We start from the raw sequence: 22,780 nt of genomic DNA on the forward strand, positions 1-22,780 counted from the left end.
TCCGGCACTCTCTGATTTTGTTTGGAAAATTTGTTCCATTTACATTCAGAGTATTTATTGTTAGCTATGTTTTTAATGTCATTTTATTACCTATTTTTTATTGTTTCTGGAAATTTTCTCAATTCCTTTCTTTTCTGTGCCACTTGTGGTCCTTTGTTTCCACTCAAAGTGTCCCCTTTAATATTTCTTGCTGGACTGGCTTTTTAAAAAAAAATTAATATATTTTTAAGACATCTATTTTAGAAAAAGAGGGGGTCAAAGGGAGAGAGGGAATTCTCAAGCAGACTTGCCACTGAGCAGGGAGCCCAATACAGGGCTCAGTCTCAGGGCCTGTTCATGACCTGAGCCAAAATCAACAGTTGGACACTCAATCAACTGAGCCACCCAGGTACCCCAAAGGGCCTGGATTAATAGTCATGAACTCCTTTAAATTTTGTGTGTAACTATTTGTTTCTCTTTCTATTCAAAGGTGTGACTTGTTGGATTGGTGGCAGATTTTCCCCATGCAGCTCTTTGAATATATCATGCGACTCACTTGTGGCTTGCCATATTTCTGTTGAGAAACCTGCCATTAGCCTCATGTGTATTCCCTTGTAAGCTAAGGATTTGTTTACCTTTCTGTTTTTATAAATTTTTGTTCTTCACTATATTTGCCAATTTGATTCCAAAATGTCTTCGTGTTGAACTGGTTTTGTTTATTTTGAGTGAGTTCTCTGCCTCCTGGAGTGTTGACCTGGTTTTGTTTATTTTGAGGGAGTTCTCTGCCTCCTGGACCTAGATGCTTGTTTCCATCCCCAGATTAGGGAAGTTTTCAGTTATTATTTCTTCAAATAAATAAATTTTCTGCCTGATTTTCTCTCTTTTTTTTTTTTTCTGAAAGGACTTCCCTAAGATGAATTTTATTACATTTTAGGGGTCACTGAGTTCCCCAAGTCTATTCTTGTATACCATAAATCTTTCTCTTTTTTGTTCAGGTTCGTTATTTCCATTATTTTGCCTTCTATATCATTTATTTGTTGCATTGCTTCTTCCAGCCTTGTGTTCATTGCATCATGTCTGTTTCTAATTTCAGTTATTGTATTTTCATTTTTGATTGATTCTTTAAATGGTTTCTTTGAAGTTTTATGTTCTTTTCTAAGCCTAGCTAGTATCTTTATGATCATTGCTTTAAAGTCTCCATTAGACATATTATTTATATCTTCTATTCATAGATATCTGGCCATGACTTAATCTTGTTCTTTCAATCAAGATGAATTCTTCCATCTTGGAATTTTGTCTATGTCTCTGACTTCTTCACATTAGCAAAACCTATTATATTCTATGCTCTTGAGACTAATGGCTTTATGAAGAAAAGGTCAGGTAGTGGTCAGGGCCATGTGTCTCAGAAAGTGTCATTTGTGTCTCTTGCTGTGTTTTGGCTGCTCTACCCTAAAACATGTCTCCACCCTTCTTACCTTCTTCAATGTGTCTGGTTCTCTTCCTTTAGTTGTAGAGTTCTGTCAGTCTTCAGACTGATTTTTGGGATATTTAGAATGATTGAGACTTATCTAGTTGTGTTCATGGGATAAAGATGAGCCTAGGGTACTCCTACTTTGCTGCCAGCTTTGACAACAGAACTAGAACATTTTGGGGCACCTGGGTGGTTCAGTGGGTTGAAGCCTCTGCCTTCAGCTCCGGTCATGATCCCAGGGTCCTAGGATCAAGCCCCGCATCGGGCTCTCTGCTCCATGGAAAGCCTGCTTCCTCCTCTCTCTCTGCCTGCCTCTGCCTACTTGTGATCTCTGTGTGTCAAATAAATAAATAAAATGTTTTAAAAAAAGAACTAGAACTTTTTGCACAACCTCTAAGCACTGAAGTACCTGTGTACATGACATCACGAAGTCTGAATGTTATCAATAAATGTAACATACCACTATCATTCCTTATCTGATTAAACTCCTTTAGAAGTGTCTGGGCCAGCTAGAAATTGTGTAATTAAACTTTGAACAAGTGTCTGATTTCTCCTCAGGTGGAAAGTCCCTTGAATAAATCTCATATTATTTTCCAATCTAAACTAGCGTCTAAGCATTGACCTTTTGAAAGACAAACAGTGGAACTTGGGTTTGGGTGACATAATTGGCAAGAGTGCCATGAGAGTTAGAACTCTCATCCTTTGACAAATGAAATCACCCCTACAGCACACCAGGGCTTACTCTTCACCTTCAGTCTTTTCATTTTGATGGTCGTGGTAGATAAGATCCTTGAGGTTATCTGGCCTTGGAATGAATACTGCTGGTGCCAACCTTGCAACTGTCAATACTGTTTTTGTCATGGAAAAACTCCCTGCTGATTTCTGACTAGCAACAACTCCCAGTTTCACTTTTCTGATGGAGTAGGAAGAAGGAGCATTTGTGGAATGTGATGAGCTCTTGGACCAGGTAAGTCCATTGGAATGTTCACTAAAACAAGTTTCCCATTTGTGGCTTTTGGGAGACACTAAAAGTGACATGAAAAATAGTCCTTGCATTTTGGATTTAAGTATACTTGTTTTGGTGTATGTGGTTTATGTTTGTTTTGTTGTATTAAATTTGTGTTTAATGTTAAGTTCTATCTTTGTCCCACTAAACAATCCAGAGGACAATATTTTATTTTATTTTATTTTTAAACTTTATTTATTTATTTATTTATTTATTTTTATTTTTTAATCAGACACAGGAAAAAATGTTCATCATCACTAGCCCTCAGGGAGATTCAAATTAAAACCACATTGAGATATGACCTTATACCAGTTAGAATGGCCAAAATTAACAAGACAGGAAACAACATGTGTTGGAGGGAATTTGGACAAAGATTTTATTTATTTATTTGACAAATACAGATCACAAGTAGGGAGAGTGGCAGGCAGAGAGAGAGAGGGAAGAAGGCTCCCTGCTGAGCAGAGAGCTTGATGTAGGACTCAATCCAGGACCCTGGGATCATGACCTGAGCTGAGGGCAGAGCTTTTAACCCACTGAGCCACTCAGGTGCCCCAAGAATTTTTATTTATTTATTTGACAGATACAGATCCCAAGTAGGCAGAGAGAGAGGAGGAGGAAGCAAGCTCCCTGCTGAGCAGAGATCCCAATGTGGGGCTTGTTCCCAGGACCCAGGGATCCTGACCTGAGTTGAAGGCAGAGGCTTTAACCCAGGCAATCCCACAAGTCCATATTTTAAATAAATGGAAAGAGTATAGCCAAAAGATCATGACTAAGAAATGATTTACTTATTTACTTATTTATTTACTTTTTGAAAAAAAAATATACATACATATATATATTTTTTGTAGCATCATCTGGCCTATATGTATCCATGAAGCTTCTCCAACTTGGGAAGACCAAATCTAACAGCTTCATCTAGTCAGAATTCTGTTTATTTTGTGTTCTTCTTGTACTTTTGTCTTGGAAGATGGAAAATACTCATTTTGTTCACAAAAATAGTCCCCTTGATTGTATTTTGAACAGAAGGTGCAAAAAGCTAAAAAGCAATCAGAGAAAAAACTGCCTTGTAAGAAGGAGGGACCGGAGACATAGATAAAGGAATGTTAGTAAAAACATTTAATTTTCCTCCAAATTTCCTGTGAGGACCTCTGCTACTCTTACTGCACCTCTCCCTCCTCCTATTTCTGTACCACAAGGAGCATGGCTCATAGAACCACTCCTACATCACCATTAGTTTTCTCAGGTTCTATTGGCTCCTGCTTCTCCTTTCTTTACTATTGAGGAGCAAAAAGCACCTCAAGTTATTGTGTTTCCTCCTTATGAGATTTAAAATGAAACACTTCTAAATTATTATGAGGGAACCCAGGGTCTCCCCTGGACTTAAACCAATTACTTCATATTTCTCTACAGGTGCCCCAAGAAAAATTGACAGTGAGGAACAAATTGATTGATGATTAATGGACACAGATACACATATTTGGTATTAAAGCTAGTTTAAGTTTGTTGGTATTATGAAACAAACATGTAGTTAGAGTTATCCACAATAAATATAAAATTTTTATACTACCAAGGTTAATTGAAGGTCAAATAAACTCGTATTTCTGTTGTAATTTGTCATTAAAGATGACTTAAATTGATAGTTAATTTTTTCTCTCTCACAAAGTTCTCTTGGTTTAAGGGAACTATCAAAATCTTTGGTAACCTAAAACTTTGAACTTTTTCTAAGTTAAATGACAGACTGGATTGAATTCATTGAATGTATAAATATTTTCCAAATAAGATAAAATACTGAAATGTTAATTACTAAGCATAAGGTTTATCTGCTTTTGATTCATATTGCAAATAAGCAAAACATACTTGGTCTTGGAAAACATGCTTTGTGATTTATTGAAAGATTTCACTATAGGCAATGTATGTTCCTAAAAATTATTAAATGTATTTATAAATTTGTCATCTAAAGAATCCTGGTGTGATAGATAGTTCACAATTTATATACTACATTTTCACTGGAGACTGAGCTTCTTAATTTAAAATTATGCTGAATTTAATAAAACCAGATGAAAATTTTAAAGAAAGCAACACTGTATGAGGGAGTGTATGAAAAAGTTAAAACTGACAAAGTTCTATCTACCTATCTATCTGTATCTTTCTATCACCTATCTAGATATATGTGATATATATTATTAACACATTATATCAAATATTATTAAATACTATGGTATATATTAAATTTATTACTAAACATACTAAATATTATTATATAACATAAATATTATATATTTATATATAATGTTGATGTGCATTATATGGAATGGAATATTACTCAACTTTCGAAAAGAATGAAATATTGCCATTTGCAATGCCAAGGAAGGGATAGAAGGTTTTATGTTAAGCGATATAAGTCAGTCAGACAATGTCAAATACCACACAATTTCATTCATATGATGAATTTAAGAAACAAAGCAAATAAACATATGGGAATGGAAGGAAAAGTAAAATATGATAAAAATTGAGAGGGAGGCAAGCCATAAGAAATGCTGAGCTCTAGGAAACAAACTGAGGGTTGCTAGAAGGGAGGTGGGTTGAGGAAAGCATAAATGGATGATGAAGATTAAGGAAGGCACCTGATATAGTGAGCACTGGATATTGTATGCAAATGTTGAATCACTAAATTCTACCTCTGAAACAATAAAAAAAATAAATTTAAAATAACTGATAATACATTTTGGTTGACATGAAAATAATTTTGCCCTAGAACAAGACTGCCTGTTTAGAGAGAAAAGACTTAGGACAAAATCTGGATGAAAATAAAGTTCTAGAAAAAAAGAAAGCTTTAGAGAAGATTTTTAGGTATGGTCAGCTCTCAGACTGAAACAAAGTATACTGATACAAGTTTGAAATTCTGCTTTATTGGGTTTTGGCTTTATTTGCTATTCTTTTACCAGCTCATTTAGTTGTAATACTAGGTTCTGTATTTGATACATTTCTTGTTTCTTGTTTCTTGAAAAAGGCCTGTATTGCTATACACTTCCCTCTTAGGACTGGCTGCCCTGGATCCCAAAGGTTCTGAACTATTGTGTTTTCATTTTCAATTGTTTCCATGATTTCTTTCTCATTATTCTTTAATTTCCTGGTTGGCCCATTCAGTCTTTAGTAAGATGCTTTATTTTTTTTTTTTAAGATTGTATTTATTTATTAGACAGAGAGAGATCACAAGTAGGTGGGGTGGAGGGGAAGCAGGCTCCCTGCTGAGAAGATAGCCCAGTGTTGGGCTTGATCCCAGGAACCTGAGATCATGACCTAAGCCAAAGGTAGAGACTTAACCCATCGAACTGCCCAGGGGCCCCTAGTAGGATGCTTTAACCTTCAAAGTATTTGAGTTCCTTCTGAATTTCCTCTTGTGAATGAGTTCAAGTTCCAAAGCATTGTGGTCTGAAAATAGACAAGGAATAATCCCAGAATTTTGTATCCAGTTGAGACCTGATTTGTAATCCAATATGTGATCTATTTTCTAGAATGTTCCGTGTGTACTTGAAAAGAAAATGTTTTCTGTTGCATTAACACCGAATGCCCTGTATATAGCTATGAAGTCCATCTGACCCAGTGTGTCATTCATATTCTTCATTTCCTTGATGAATCCTTAGATGATCAGTCTATTTCTGTGAGTGGAGTATTAAAGTCTCCTACTACTCTTGTATTATTATTAATGTTTTGCTCTAATTTTGTTATTAATTGGCTTATATAATTGAATGCTCCCAAGGTAGGGGCATAAATATTTACAATTGTTAGAGCTCTTCATTGGAAAGAACTTTTAAATATGATATAGCATTGCTCTTCATATCTTATTACAGTATTTGTTCCAAAATATAATTTCTCTGTTATAAAGATTGCTATCTCAACAACACTTGAATGTCCATTAGCACAATGAATGGTTCTTCACCCCATCACTTTCAATCTGGAGGTGCTTTTGGGTCTAAAATAAATTTCTTGCAGCATATCATTGGTTCTTTTTTTTAAATCAAGTCTGATACCTTGCATCTTTTGATTGGAGCATTAACCCATTTACATTCACAATAATGATTAAACAAGTGAAATTAATGCCATTGTTTACCCTGTAAAGTACTGTTTCTTTCTTTCTTTTTTATGATTTTTTTTTACTTTTTTTTTTCATTTTATTTTATTTTATTTTATTTCTTTTCAGTGTATGTATTGTTGGGTCTGCTATCAAAGGAACAAGACTGAGACAAAGTTATGCAAAGCCTTATTCTATGCCAGGCATTAGAAGTTAGACTGACTGGCCAGGGAAATGAGGCTGAGACAAAGTAAAAGTTATGTAAAGCTTTATTCTATGCCAAGTATTAGAAATTAGACTGACTGGCCAGGGCCACCTCTGAAGAGAACGACACCCCTTGGTCTTACAAGCTAGTTTTTATAGGGCACAATCACAGACATCTGCATATGTGGCTTTGGCTGATTGGATGTCTCCTACCTGAGTGTTTTAGTAATGGTTACCTGGAGCTGATACTAGTAACTGATGAGGCATTTATTAAACAACAAAATGGCCTTGTTTTAGATGTGTGTTTTAGTAACAGTTACCTGGAACTGATATCAATAACTGTTGAGGCATTTATTAAACAACAAAATGTCTACCTAGGCAACATGGAGTCACTATGGCTAAGTAGGCCCAGGCAGGCCCTAGGGGTTAACATGTTTTAAGGTGGAATTGGCCCCAACATCCCCGCCTTTTCTTTGGAGATTAGTCAATTCTTTGACTTTTTGTAAAGAATCAGTTGGTGCTGGAATTAGGATGGGAACCACAGGTTTTGTCCTTTTTATTCCTGCAGTAAGATGTTGGAATCCCTCGGGTCCTCTATAGGATGACAGTAAATGGTCCCTTCCAATGAGACTTCAAGTTTTTCACTCGGTGGCGGCATATCCAAACCAAGTCTTTGGGTTGGTAAGGATGTGGTTTTACCTCCATTTTCATCTCAGTGTAGGCAGTTCAGATCCCTGCGTGGGCTCTTTTTAAGACAGACTGTAGTGCCTGCAGTGACTGAAATACAGATTGATCAGTCATTTTTGTCATGGCAACCTTTTGTAGCCATGAGTAGAGTGGAGGGTGTCTCCCAAACATTATTTCAAATAGGGTAACCTTGTTTAAGTAGGGTGTACATCTCACCCTAAGGAGAGCGAAGGGAAGGAGATCCATCCATCCACTGTCAGTTTTCAGAATTAACTCTGTCAAGGTTTCTTTAAGAGTCTGACTCATTCTCTCTACGTGTCTGGAACTCTGGGGCCAGTAGGCACAGTGTAGTTTTCAATCAGCACCCACGGCCTTGGCCAATGCCCGTGAGACTGAACTCACAAATGCTGGGCTGTTGTCTGACCCAATGGCAAGAGGCAACCCAAACCTAGGAATGTATTTTTAGTAGTATTTGGCTACTATTTCTGCCATTCCATGCTTGGCAGAAAAAGATTTTACTCAGTCTGAAGAGGTATTTACAAAAACTAACATATTATTTCATTTTAGAGGTTTTTTTTATCTCTTTCTCTTTTTCTTTTTCTATCCTAGTTTTTCCACTTTTACTGCCTGACATTGAGCACATCTATTAACTATATCTTAACTGCCCAGCTAGCTCAGTCGGTAGAGCATGAGACTCTTATTAACTATATCTTGAGCCATATGCCCTAATTTAGATACCTGAAATTGCTTGCCAATGAGTTTTTTTAAGTCTGTGTCCCTAAATGAGTACCCTGATGTATTTGGTTTACTTTTTTTTTTTTTTTTTTTTTTTTTTTTGTCTTTGAGGAAGAATTAACTTTTTTTGTCCTGGTCTTAGCTCAATCCCCTTTATAGTTTAATTTAGTCCATTTTCGTAAATATTTTAAATCTTCCTCTGAATAATCTGTTTTTTCTCGTAGGGCTGGAGCCAGGAATGTAACCAATTTTTGAGTCATTTTTCTGGCTGCTTGCTTTGCTGTTTGATCTGCTAATTAGTTTCCTTTCGAAACCAGATCAGTCCCTTTTGGTGTCCCAGGCAATGCATAATGGCCACCTCTTTCGGGTCCCAAATCGTCCGGAGGAGAGCCAGTATATTTTCTTTGTTTTTAATTTACTTTTCTTTTAATAGGCCCCTTTCTTTATAAATAGCCCCATGAATACAGAGAGTAGCAAAGACATACCTGTTGTTCCTAGAGATGTGTGATAGGGTTGCTTTTTAGAGTTCCTGCTCAGGAGAAACCATTGCAGCCCCCGAATACCTCTTTTCATCCACCATGTAGCTACCCCAGTCTGTGAACAGAGTCATCTACATCTCCCCACCATCCGGGAAGGGAGTGTCTCTGAGATTTGGCCTTATTCCTGTGACCTGGGTTAGGACCGCCCCTCAGATGTGTGGGTAGGGTTGGGGTATGTGTTTGTTACCTGTTTCCTGGACTCCGACAGTGAACGCACTCCTTCTTGGAGATCAAAGCCTAAATAAGTGGCTTGTCCCCTGCAAGCATGACTTATAATCCTCAGTGACCGATTGCAAGTGCTGTGGTCAATTAACATCTCTGACAGCAACAGGGATGGATTTAGCACCACCAGGGACTGGAAAGTCAATTTTGGCTTGTTGAGGAAGAGGGCCTGATACCTCATCATTCAGGCATTTGTTCTTGTCCAGGTGAGCTGGTCTTGGAACACTTTCTGTGGGTTGGACGACTCAAAAGCAAAGAGGGGCTGAGACTCTCTTGTATTCTTGAGATCTAAGATGGTATACATGGTTCTTTGGGGGCTCAGGAGGGAGAGTAGGATATAGGGGTTAGGCACCATCGGGTGGATATCTTCAATCCATTTGTTAACTTCCCGCAAGTCCTGAACGGGTCAGTACTCCCCAATTTCGGCCTTTTGACGGGAAGCAAAGGTGTGTTCTATGGAGATCTCTTCCTTTGCTTCCCAGGGGAGGGAGTACTGATGTGAATAGCTGTAAGCCAAATTTAAGGTTCTTTCTGTTGTTTATGTCTTTTCTGCCATTTTTCCCTTGTACCCAGACTTCCTCTTCAGATCATTTTCTCATAGGCTCTAGTAATGATGAAAATTGAGCTCCCATGCCCATCAAAAAATCAATTTATTTCCCCTCCACCTCAATTTTTACCCAAGGTTTGGGGAGAGGCTCTGAACCATGGTCCCTTCAGTCTCTGGTGGCCAGCATTGCCGTCTTCTTTTTGGGGCACTCCTTGGCCCAGGGTCCTCTTTCCTTGCAGTAAGTACACTGATCTGAAGCTAAGACTTCTCATCAGTTTTTTTTTCTTTTTTTTTTTTTTCCTATACTTAGGCTTTTCTTTCCATTAACCATTTTTTTAACCTTTTTTCCTTTCCATTGACCTCTTTTCCTTTGTTTTCTCCCCATCTCATGTAATACCAAAACTTTAACTATTTTTTAGTCTGTTTTTCATCTTCTTGTGTATCTCTGTTGTTAAACACCTTTTCTGCTATTCCCATTAACTCAGTTAAATTCTTCCCCTTAAATTATTCAATTTTTTGAAGTTTCATCCTTATATCTGGGGCTGACTGACTGGCAAAGGCAAGATATTGCCCTCTGATTTGGGGGCACCTCAGGGTCGATCAGGCTATATATTTTATAGGCTTCCATAAGCCTTTCTAGAAAAACCCCTGGAGACTCATCCTTATCTTGAGTCACCACACTAATTTTAGATAAATTTATGGGTCTCCTTGCAGTAGCATGGAGTCCTCCCAGCAGAGCCTGGCGATAGAAACAGACTCTCCCTACCTTTATCAGTGTTTGGGTTCCAGTCAGGGGGTTCCTTTGGGCAGCAGTTCATTCGCCAGGGATTGAGGTCCCATGTTACTAATTCCGGTTTAGTTTGAATGTAGTTTTAGTTAGTTCTGGAAATTTTTATCTATTTCAGTTTTAGGATTTCAACATATCAAAGACCTGTATTTGTTTTGGAAGTCTCCCATATAAATTTTCTTTAAGGCAGGATTTATTTTATGAGAATTAAAATAATTATAAATGACAAAAATTCAGAATAGTTATGGTTTTACAGTTTAACTGGCAAGAAAATCAAGTTACTTCTGTGACACATAACATTTCAATAATTACAATATCAAGTGATGACCTTATCAAAAGGTTAAAACTTTAGGAAATGCGTAGAATTTCTATAATAGTTATGGCATTTACCCATATGTAACCCAAGCTTTATCATTGGTTTAGCAGTACTTTTTGAGTAATTAGCATACCAAGGAAAATCCTTATGAGTCAAAGAGATCTCATTTGAAATTTAAATCTTGCTGACAGTTGCTGAAATTTAAGTTTTAAAGCACATGCTTAAATAGGATTATGGATAAAACAAAATACAGAAACTGTTTTCTCTGGGCAGGCAAAGAGAAAACCATATATATTGTCTCCTTAACAGAAGATCAGTTAATCCAAGAAAACTTTATATTTTTGAACAGAGAGAAAGCAGAATTTTTTATACCAGTGTATTTTTAGTTTACATGATAGTCAACATTTACTTGAGTGGATCATCAATATAGATTTCCCATGACACAGGGCTTTAGTCTTTTTTTTTTTTTTCTTAAGAACAGAAACATTTTACAGAAAAAGATTTATTAGTTTTTTTTTCTTGTGAATACATTAATCAAAACTGATCTAATATGGTTAAATTTCCAACATATTTCATTGTTCTTTTTCAAAACTATAAACCAAGGCAAATAAAGGTCACTTTCCCCAAGACTTTTACAACTTACTACATAATCTCAAGTTTAGTTTTTATTATTTTCTTTCAAGTTCTGGTTCAACCAGATATTTTTATTTTAAGGCAAAACTACTTACTCTCTTAGGCCCTCTTTTTTGTGTGTGTACAAGTTTTCTCAACTTATTATCAGTTATCAGCCAACTGCCTTTCCTCTACTTTTCTTTAGAAAACATTGAAACTTTTAATAAAAACCTTAACAGCATTTTTCTTTTGGTAGTCTAGAATACATGGAGTCATTTCATGTGATTTATTATTCTGATGTACTATATTTAAAATTCATTTTAATTTTAGTCTGTCCTGACCATACCTAAATTTTTTTTGAATATTTTTTTCATAAAACTTTTACTAATTTTTGCATCTAGGTTTTGTCCCAAGCCATTTTTTAAAAATAATTATCTCATTTAGGAAAAAATACCTTTATTTTTTTTTTACTTTTTATCTTTAACAAAATGCATTTTTTTAATGTACCTCCTACTTTTTACAGATAGAGCTGTTTTTCTTACTTTATTCAGTCTTAGTTACAGTTAGTATTTTTTTTTATTTTTAGAAACACTTTAGTCTCCAGTGATGACTAAGTATTAACCAATTGTGAACAGTTACAACATAATTCTATAGATGGCAAATTTATGAATCAGTTAAGCACAAAACATGTTTACCAACAAATTTAAGTGTTTTTAGTTTTTTTGCAGTAAGAAGTTAAAAGCACGAACTTGGTTTCAGTAATTAATGATTTAGTATTTTATCCCATTTGGTGAAGACCTAGATATCCAACAAATTTAATTCCATTTGCCATCCAAGTAAACCTTCAGTGTTTCAGGTTACCAAAGACTTTGAAAGCTATTTTAATAATTACCCACTAAAACTTTGAGACAGACAATTAATCATCAGTTTAGTTATTTCTTTGCTAACAGATTTTAACAAATAACATGAGCTTATTTGACCTTCAGTAAACTTTGATTGAAGTTTCACATTGACTGCTATAACTTTAAAGACATGTCTATCTTAATTAAAACAACAAACTTAATTTAGTTTAAATTCTGATTTATGTTTCACCTGAACCCACTCCACTTTTAATGTTTACCTGAGACACGTCTGGGAAGATCTGGAGTGGGAGGTGCTAGGTCCAGGGGTGCTCTTTTTGTTTCTTGACAGGGAAGAGAGAAAGAGCCATGGTGCAGGAAGCACCGAGGATGGTCTAGAAGCCAGTTATGCAGGCTGAACCCATGATGATGCAGAAACAGAAAGAGGAGACAGAACAAAGTGCTGCCAGAAGGCCCTGCCAGCAAGGGGGAGGGGCTAGGCAGTCCAGGTTGGGCCAGAGAAGGCAAAGAACGTCCACTAAACAAAGGAAGTTTAGGCAGCTGCTTGGGAATATTCCTTAAAGTCTCTGTCTCGAGTTAGACCAACCACAGTTGGCTCCAGTTATTACCATTAATATAAGAAATGAGCAAGGGAGAAGTCCCACATCTTTTAGGAGAAATGGAGAGATGAAACATAGAGTCCCCTTACTCTCTGATTGTCCCATTTTTTTCAAACACAACAAACAACACAACAGACAACAAAAAGACAAGACACAGACAACCACAGACCCAGCAGCCCTTACCCAGAACCTGCCTCTGGTGGGGGTTTTCTCAGTCCCCTACAAACATTCGCCAGTGGGGATTTTCTCAGTTCCCTAGAAATGAGTAACAAAACAGACAACAAAAAGATAAGACAAAGACACAGACCCAGCGGCCCTCACCCACTGGTGGGGGTTTTCCCGGCCCCCTACAGACGGGGGTTACCCAGGCCCTACAGACCCAGATGACCGTCTGGGGGGCTCAGACACCCAGATGATCTACCAGAAGAGTGATGGGGCGTCCCCACATCCACTCCAGCCCTGGAGAGCATGACTGTATCCAGCTTCTCCCCAGTGGGCCATACCCTGGAGCTCCACAACCAGACAGACCAGATCTCACAGAATATGAAGATCTTACCTCCAGAGGCTTTTCCCAGAAATTCTAATGCTGGCTCAGTTCTTGTCCTTTGATCCTGGACAAGCCCCCATATGTTGGGTCCATTATCAAAGGAACGAGACTGAGACAAAGTTACGCAAAGCCTTATTCAATGCCAAGCATTAGAAGTTAGACCAACCGGCCAGGGAAATGAGGCTGAGACAAAGTAAAAGTTATGTAAAGCTTTATTCTATGCCAAGCATTAGAAGTCAGACTGACTGGCCAGGGCCGCCTCCAAAGAGAGCGACGCCCCTTGGTCTTACTGGCTAGTTTTTATAAGGCACAATCACAGACATCTGCATATGTGGCTTTGGCTGATTGGATGTCTCCTACCTGAGTGTTTTAGTAACGGTTACCTGGAGCTGATACTAGTAACTGTTGAGGCATTTATTAAACAACAAAATGGCCTTGTTTGAGGTATGCGTTTTAGTAATAGTTACCTGGAACCTATATAAACAAAATGGCCTTGTTTTAGATGTGTGTTTTAGTAACAGTTACCTGGAACTGATATCAATAACTGTTGAGGCATTTATTAAACAACAAAATGTCTACCTAGGCAACATGGAGTCACTATGGCTAAGTAGGCCCAGGAAGGACCTAGGGGGTTAACATGTTTTAAGGTGGAATTGACCCCAACATCCCCCATTTTTGTTCTATTGCATAGAACACTGGATGTGATACATAAACAATGAATTTCATAACACTGTAAAGTCACTCTTTCTGTAGTTGGTGTCTGTTTCTTACTTCTATATGTTCTGTTTGGACACTATTGGTTTGCAGGATCCCTTGCAATATTTCATATAGGGCTGATTTAGTGATCAGAGATTATTTTAGATTCTATTTGTCCTGGAAGCTCTTTATCTCTCCTTCTATTCTGAATGAAAGTATTCCTGGATAAAGTTTTCTTGGCTGCATGTTTTTTCTAATTAATTATACCCTCAATGCATCATGTCAGGTCTTTCTGTCTTTCAGTTCTCTGTGGATCGATATGCTGCCAGAATAATTTTTCTACATCTGTAGGTTAAGGACCACTTGTCTCAAACAGCTTTCAGGGTTTTCTTTTTATTTCTGAAATTTGCAAGCTTCACAATTACATGTTTGTTAATCTATTTTTATTGATGTTGAAGGGGATTCTCTTTACCTTTTGCAATTCAATGCTTGTTTCCTTTAACAGATTATGTAAGCACTCAGCTCTAATTTATTCAAATAAATCTTCTGCCAGGCTGTCTTTCTTTATCTTCCAGAACCTCTATTATTCAAATATTATTGTGCTTTATGATAACACTTTTTTCCTCGAAGCCTCTCCTCAAAATGATACAGTAGATGTTTCTTTTTTTTTCCTCTTTCTCTCAGCTTCCGTACTTTCCATCATTTTGTCCTCTATATCACTGATTTTTTTTCTCCCTTGTTTACTTAGCAGTTAGAATATGGATGCAAAAATTCTCAAGATATTAGTCAATAGGATCTAATAAAAAATTAAAAAGATCATTCACAAAAATAAGTTGGGATTTATTCCTGAGCTGAAAGGATGGTTCAACATCCTCATCACATTAATACAAAAAAAGACAAGAAACAAATGATCCTCTTAATTGATGCAGAAAAAGCATTTGACAAAATATAGCATACTTTCTTGACTAAAACTCTCCACAGTGTAGGGATAGAGAGGAAATACCTCAGCATAACAAAAGCCAGCAGTGAAAAACCACAAAGGATATAGTTTTTAAAAAGATTTTATTTATTTATTTGAAATAGATCACAGGTAGGCAGAGAGGCAGGCTGAGAGAGAGGAGGAAGCAGGCTCCCCACTGAGCAGAGATCCCAATGGGGGGCTCGATCCCAGGACCTGGAGATCATGACCTGAGCTGAAGGCAGAGGCCCTAACCCACTGAGCCGCCCAGGTGCCCCAGGATGTCATTCTTAATGGGGAAAAACTGAGGGCTTTTCCCTTAAGGTCAGGAATATGATAGAGATACATACACTTACACTGCTGTTCAACATGGGATTAGAAGTCCTAGCCTCAGCAGTCAGATGAAATAAAATAAAATGCATTCCTACTGGCAAAGAAGAAATTAAACCTTCATTCATCACAGATGGCATAATACTTTATGTATAAAACCCAAAATTAATATAACTCATACAGGAAATGAGCAACATGGCAGAATATAAAATCAATGCACAGAAATCAGTCGCATTTCTATACACATATAATGAGAGAGAAGAAAGAGAAATTAAGGACTCAATCCCACTTACAAATGAATCAAAATTCATAAGACACATAGGAATAAACATAACCAAAGAGGTAAAGGATCTGTACTCTAAAAACTGGAGAACACATATGAACAAATTTGAGGAAGACACAAAGAAATGAAAAAATATCCCATGCTCATGTACTGGAAGAATAAATACTGTTAAAATGTTCATGCTAGGGGTGCCTGGGTGGCTTGATGGGTTGAGCATCTGCCTTTGGCTCAGGTCATGATCCCAGGGTCCTGGGATTGCATCCCATATCTGTTTATCTGCTCAGCAGGGAGCCTACTTCCCCCGCTCTCTGCCTGACTCTCTGCCTACTTGTGCTCTCTGTCTGTCAAATAAATACAATTTAAAAAATGTTTATGCTACCCAGAGAAATCTGCACATTCAGGGCACTCCATATCAAAGTACCATAGACATTTTTCACAGATATGGCAGCACAAATAATCCAAAGACAGTATGGAACAAGAAAAGATCCAAATAGTGAGAGGAATGTTAAAAAAGTAAACCAAAACTGGTGGCATCACAATGCCTGACTTCAAGCTATATCACAAAGCTGTAATCATCAAAACACAAATATGAAACACCTACTAATTTTTATTAGGCAAAACTGAAGGTTACAAGTCACATCTCCAATTTTTACTTATTTATTTCTTATGAAATGTGCATTATTTTCTTTGCATTATAAACTAATGTGAAAGCCTAGCCATTCCACTTTACTGTGAAGCTAGCATTTGTGTCCCTTCCTATTTAAATATGAGCTCAAAAACATGAAGTCCAGAGCAATTTATCTTAATCTATAGTATTTGGGAAATTTAGCACAGAGACTGACAATTTTGATCAAAATATATTTCTACTGTTGTCAGAGATTCTTTACTTACAAACTGTTGCAACATGTTTACATATATATATATATATATATATATATGCTATAATCATAGCATATATATATGCTATGATTATTTATTTTTAATATTAAATATTGTATTTATTTACTCGAGAGGATACTGAGAGAACACAGCAGGGAGAGGGACAAGCAGTCTCTCTGCTATGTAGAAAACCTGATTCTGAGCTAGATACCAGGACTCTGAAATTGTGGCCTTAGCTAAAGTAGGATGCATAGCCAACTGAGTCATTCAGGCACCCCTCATTATTTAAGTAGATGTAGAAAAAATTTTTGACAAAGTACATCTATTATTAATAAAAACCCTCAACAAAGAAGATTTATAGAGAACATGACTTGGCATAATTAATAGAAACCATCTTTCAAAAGCTACAGCTTATATCTTTTGCAATGGAGAAAACTGAGAGATTTTCCCGTATAGTTAAGAAAAATATGCAGATATCCACTCTTAACTCCATTATTTAGCATAATACTGGAAGTCCTAGCCACAACAATTAGAAAACAAAAAGATATAAAGGCATGCAGGAAGAAGCAAAATTTTCACTATTGGCAAATGAAATTTTATATATATTCCAAAAGTAGTTGGTAAAAAATTCCATCAAACAATGGCTACAACTGATGAGCAAAATCAGTAGAATCACAGGATGTAAAATCAGTGTAGAAAAATCTGTTGTATTTATATACACCAATGATGAAGCAGCAGAGAGAGAAATTAAGGAATAAATCTCATTTACAATTGTACCCAAATTAATAAAATATCTATGAATAAATCTAACCAGACGTGAAACATCTGTACTCTGAAAACTATAAAACACTGATGAAATTGAAGCTGAAACAAATAAATGGAAATACATTCCATGCTCATGGATGGCAAAAGCAAAGACTGTTAAAATGACTATACTATCCAAAGCAATTTACATATTTAATGCAATCCCTATCAAAATGCCAATTTTCACAGAGCTAGAACAAAAAAATACTAAACTTTTTTGGAAACAAAAATACTTCCCTAAGATTCACTTTCCTTAACTGAAAAAATTGTTTATGATCCTATCTAATATATTACTCTAATAATTAAACGTGATAATTCATATAAAGTGTTTATCACCATTTCCAATGTAAAAGAAATATTTATTAAGTTCCTAGCTTTTACTATTATGATGATCACCTGGGAATGCATTTTTTATGAAAATATTCATAATATTTAGTTCAGCCATTGGACATTCATCATTACTGTTGAAAGTGTGCACTTTTTCAAAGCATTTTCTGAAGTGCTTTCTTCATATTGCTGTTCCTTAAACTGTAGATGAAAGGATTCAGTATTGGAGTCACCAATTAATACATAAGGGCTAATAGGGTGTCACTTTTAGGGATAAGGGAAGAGGAGGGGCTGAAATGGACAGCCCTTGCTGTGCCATAAAACAACAACACCACTGACAAGTGGCAGCTACAGGTGGAGAAAGCTCTCTGTTTCCCCTGAGTAGATGTGATCTTCAGGATGGTGGAGAAGATCAGTCCATAAGATATGAGGATGGAGATAAGAGGAATGAGAGCAAGTAGACCTCCTGCTGTAAAAATAACCATCACATTGAGGGATATATCAGAGCAAGAGAGCTTCAGGAGAGGATTGAGATCACAGAAGGAATGGTGGATGATATAGGAAGCACAGAAGGACAGCTGAACCATTAAGACAGTGTGGAAAAGGGCATGGAGACAGGTGACAAGCCAGAGCCCAGCCACTAGCCAGACACAAAGGAGAGGATTCATAATGGCAATATAATGTAAAGGATGGCAAATTGCTACATATATATCATATGCCATTACACACAGAAGAAGGTTGTCCATATTCACAAAAGAAATGAAGAAGAAAAGCTGGCTTGAGACACCCCACAAAATGAATAGTCTATGTATTAGTCAAGAGGTTCACTATCACTTGGGGGATAGTAGTGGAGGAAAAACAGATGTCAACAAAGGCCAAGTTACTAAGGAAGAAATACATGGGTGAGTGGAGGTGAGAGTCAAAGCCAACAACCAAAATAATGAGCATATTTCCTGATATAGTCATTAAATACATACAGAGAAATAGCACAGATAAGAAATATTGCTGCTCTGCTGATCCAGAAAGTCCAAGAAGGATGAATTCCTTGATGAGTGTTAGATTTCTTATTTCCATCTTCCCAAAAAACTTTAGAAAAGGAAAATATTAAATTGTGAAGATCAGAAATGTTAAGTACCTCACCCACAAGCGTGTGTGTGTGTGTGTAATAAAGTACCATGTAAATTCCTTTCCCTTGCCAATTGCATGTTGTGTTTTTTATATTGCTTATATATTCACATAGGTGTGTTGTGTGCAATTCTCTAAACTTTTTTTATTAAATTAATTTAGTTATTTTCAGAAAATCAGTATTCATTATTTTTTTCACCACACCTAGTGCTCCATGCAATCTGTGCCCTCTATAATACCCACCACCTGGTACCGCAACCTCCCGCCTCCCAGCCACTTCAAACCCCTCAGATTGTTTTTCAGAGTCCATAGTCTCTCATGATTCACCTCCCCTTCCAATTTACCCCAACTCCCTTCTCCTCTCTAACTCCCCTTGTCCTCCATGATATTTATTATGCTCCATAAATAAGTGAAACCATATGATAATTGACTCTCTCTGCTTGACTTATTTCACTCAGCATGATCTCTTCCAGTCCCGTCCATGTTGCTATAAAAGTTGGGTATTCATCCTTTCTGATGGAGGCATAATACTCCATAGTGTATATGGACCACATTTTCCTTATACATTCGTCCATTGGAGGGCATCTTGGTTCTTTCCACAGTTTGGTGACCAAGGCCATTGCTGCTATAAACATTGGGGTACAGATGGCCCTTCTTTTCATGACATCTGTATCTTTGGGGTAAATACCCAGGAGTGCAACTGCAGGGTCATAGGAAAGTTATATTTTTAATTTCTTGAGGAATGCTCTAAACTTTTTTCAATAAATAATGATTTCTTCTTTTCAAGAGATAGTTTCCCCAAAATGCAAATTTTGTGGATAATGATTAAATTGTGCCAGTTATGTTGCTTTGTTTATACTATTCATATAACCCATATTTGAATTTGCATCTACGATGATTGTTTTATCAGGCATGCTATTTATGTACTCTAACACAATGGAAATATTTATATTCAATGGGTAAACTTCCTCCCAATCTGAAGTTCATATCCATGGATACAGATCTCATTTAAATTTGTTTTCTTCCTGTACGGATATAATTTGGCCACAGACAATTCTTCCTTGGGATGATTACCCTTTCTTTGGTCCTGCAAAATATCTATGCAATATGGTGGAAAGTCACTTGAAGCCTCATGCCTGTGGCATGAATTTTTAGGCCCCTTCCTCACAGCAGCTCATGCACACTACTTTCTCTAAAGGCAGTATGAGTATTTATTCACACCTTACTTTTTTTAATAAACTGTCTTGCTGCTTGCAGCCTCTCATTATTCTCTTCAAATTATCAACTACAGGTGAAACCAATGAGCACCATTTCATTTCTATACAAATACAGTTAACTGAGACTGAAGAACACAGTGTTGTGTAGTTTTTTTCTGCCACATTTTGAATCCCAGCTTCGTTATGGGCCACAATTATTTTTTTAAAGATTTTTTTTTTTAATTTTTATTTATTTGATACAGAGAGACCCAGTGAGAGAGAACACAATTGGGGGAGTGGGAGAGGGAGAAATAGGATTCCCGCTAAGCAGGAAGCCCAATGATCGGCTTAATTCCAAGACCCTGGGATCATGACCTGAGCCAAAGGAAGATGCTTAATGCCTGAGCCACTCAGGCGCCCCAGGAACCACAATTAAAACTTGGAAGTTTATCTCCTCTGAATCCTGTATAATTCCTTTAATTTTCTTGCATCTCTTTACAATCTGAGGCATGTAATGATAAAACCTGTACTAAGAAGCAGCATTATAAATTCCCATATATGCATTCCTTTGAGTAAAGCATATCCTTGCAGAGATGGCTTTCCTCCCCTTTAAGCAGCATCAATTATGCCATTTTCCTCAATTGCATAATTAACCCTTTTGTGTCATTTTCCTCAATTGCATAATTATCCATTTTATACCAAGCATAACAACTTATTTTTTATTGTTTGTTTTATTACTTTTAAATATTTTATTTATTTATTTATTTATTTGAGACAGAGAGAGAAAAAGAGAGAATGGTTGTGGGGAGGGGGCCCAGAAGAGGAAGGAGAAGTAGACTCAACCTAAACAAGAACCTTGGATAATTACTTGAGCCAAATATATGCACTTAAACCACTGGGCCACCCAGGCACCCCTAATCTGTTATTATTTTTGTTGCAAATGCAAATAGGTTTGGGATTGTTTTCTTAATTTCTCTTTCTGCTGCTTTATTGTTGGTTTATAGATATACAACACATTTTTTAAAGATTTTATTTATTTATTTATTTGACAAAGAGAGAGATCACAAGTAGGCAGAGAGAGAGAGAGAGAGAGAGGGAAGCAGTCTCCCTGCTGAGCAGAGAGCCTGATGCGGGAATCGATCCCAGGACCCCAAGATCATGACCTGAGCCGAAGGCTGCGGCTTAACCCACTGAGCCAACCAGGCACCCTACAACACATTTTTTTTTTTTTTGGTACATTGATTTTGTATGCTGACACTTACTGAATTTGTTTATCAGTTCTAGCAGTTTTGGGGTGGTCTTGCAGGGTTTTTCTTTTATTAATATGATGTATTATTTTTTCAGGGGTACAGATCTGTGATTCATTAGTCTTACACAATTCATAGCACTCAGTATAGCACATATCCTCTCCAATTTCCATCGCCCATTCACCCCATCCTTCCCACCCCCTATCCCTCTAGCAATCTTCACTTTGTTTCCTGAGATTAAGAGTCTCTTATGGTTTGTCTGCCTCTCTGGTTTCATCTTGTTTCATTTTTCCCTCCTTTCCCTTGTGATCTTCTGTTTTGCTTCACAAGTTCCTCAAATAAGTGAGACCATAAAATTATCTTCCTCTGATTGACTTATTTTACTTAGACTAAAATATTCTCATTCCATCCACATCATTGTAAATGGCAAAATTTCAGTTTTTGATAGATGCATAGTACTTCATCTCTCACACACAAACACATGCACACACACACACACCCCACATCTTTTTTTACCCATTTATCTGTTGTTGCATATATAGGTTCTTTCCATAGTTTGGCTATTGTGGGCATTGCTGCTATAAACATTCAGATGCACATACCTCTTTAGATCACCACATTTGTATCTTTAAGGTAAATACCCAGTAGTGCAATTGCTGGGTCATAGGGTAGCTCTATTTTCAACTTTGGAAAATCTCCATACTGTTTTCCAGAGTTGCTGCACAGCTTACATTCCCACTAACAGAGCAGGAGAGCTCCCCTTTCTCTGCATCCTGCCAACATCTGTCATTTCCTGATTGGTTAATTTTTGCCACTCTGACTGCTGTGAAGTGGTATTCATAATACCATTACATCTGCAAATTGTGAAAGTTTTACTTTTTCTGCCTGATTTAGATTTGTTTTATTTCTTATTGTTGTGTGAATTCTGTGGCTAGGAAATCCAGTAATGTGTTAGATTAAAAAAAAAAAAAAAAGTGGTGAGAGGGGACATGTTCATTTTGTTCCTGACCTTAGGAGAACAATTCTCAATTGTTCCCCATTAAAATGTCAACTCAGCTTCATTTTTTTTGTTTTTGTTTTTGGTTTTTGTCAAGAATTCCTGTTTTATATTGATGTATGTTCCCTCTAAACCTACTAGGTTGGGCACCTGGGTGGCTCAGTGGGCTAAGCCACTGCCTTCGGCTCAGGTAATGATCTCAGGGTCCTGGGATCAAGTCCCATATCAGGCTCTCTGCTCAGCATGGGGCCTGCTTCCCTTCCTCACTATCTGCCTGCCTCTGTCTACTTGTGTTCTCTGTCTGTCAAATAAATAAATAAAATCTTTAAAAATAAATAAATAAATAAATAAATAAATAAACTTACTAGGTTATCTGTTTTTATCATTATAGATATAGTACTTTGTCATTTTTTTTGTTGTTGTTTGTTGAAATGATCATATGGATCTTATCCTTTCTCTTATGATGTGCTGGATCATGTTGATTGATTTGTGAATATTGAACCACACTTGAAACCCAGGAAACATTTTCAAGTGATGGTAGTGAATATTTTTTAATGTACTGTTGAACTTGCTAGTATTTTACTTGGTTTCTTTCTTTCCTTTTTCTTTTTATTTATATCTATGCTCATCAGGGATATTGATCTCTAGTTCTCTTTTTTAGTACTGTTTTTATCTAGTTTGGGTATCCACGTTATTTTTGCCTCATAGAACAAATTTAGAAGTTTCCCTTTCTCTTCTATTTTTTAAAGATTTTA

The 22,780-nt window shown here is 36.7% G+C and overlaps 1 pseudogene; it reads right to left on the reverse strand.

Annotated features, from left to right (window-relative positions):
• Positions 1–17,615: 17,615 nt before the first annotated feature.
• On the reverse strand, positions 17,616–18,534 carry LOC131831472 (olfactory receptor 1C1-like; annotated as a pseudogene).
• Positions 18,535–22,780: the final 4,246 nt, after the last annotated feature.

The sequence above is a fragment of the Mustela lutreola genome, chromosome 5 (genome assembly GCF_030435805.1).
Source record: "Mustela lutreola isolate mMusLut2 chromosome 5, mMusLut2.pri, whole genome shotgun sequence".
Classification (NCBI taxonomy): Eukaryota; Metazoa; Chordata; class Mammalia; order Carnivora; family Mustelidae; genus Mustela; species Mustela lutreola.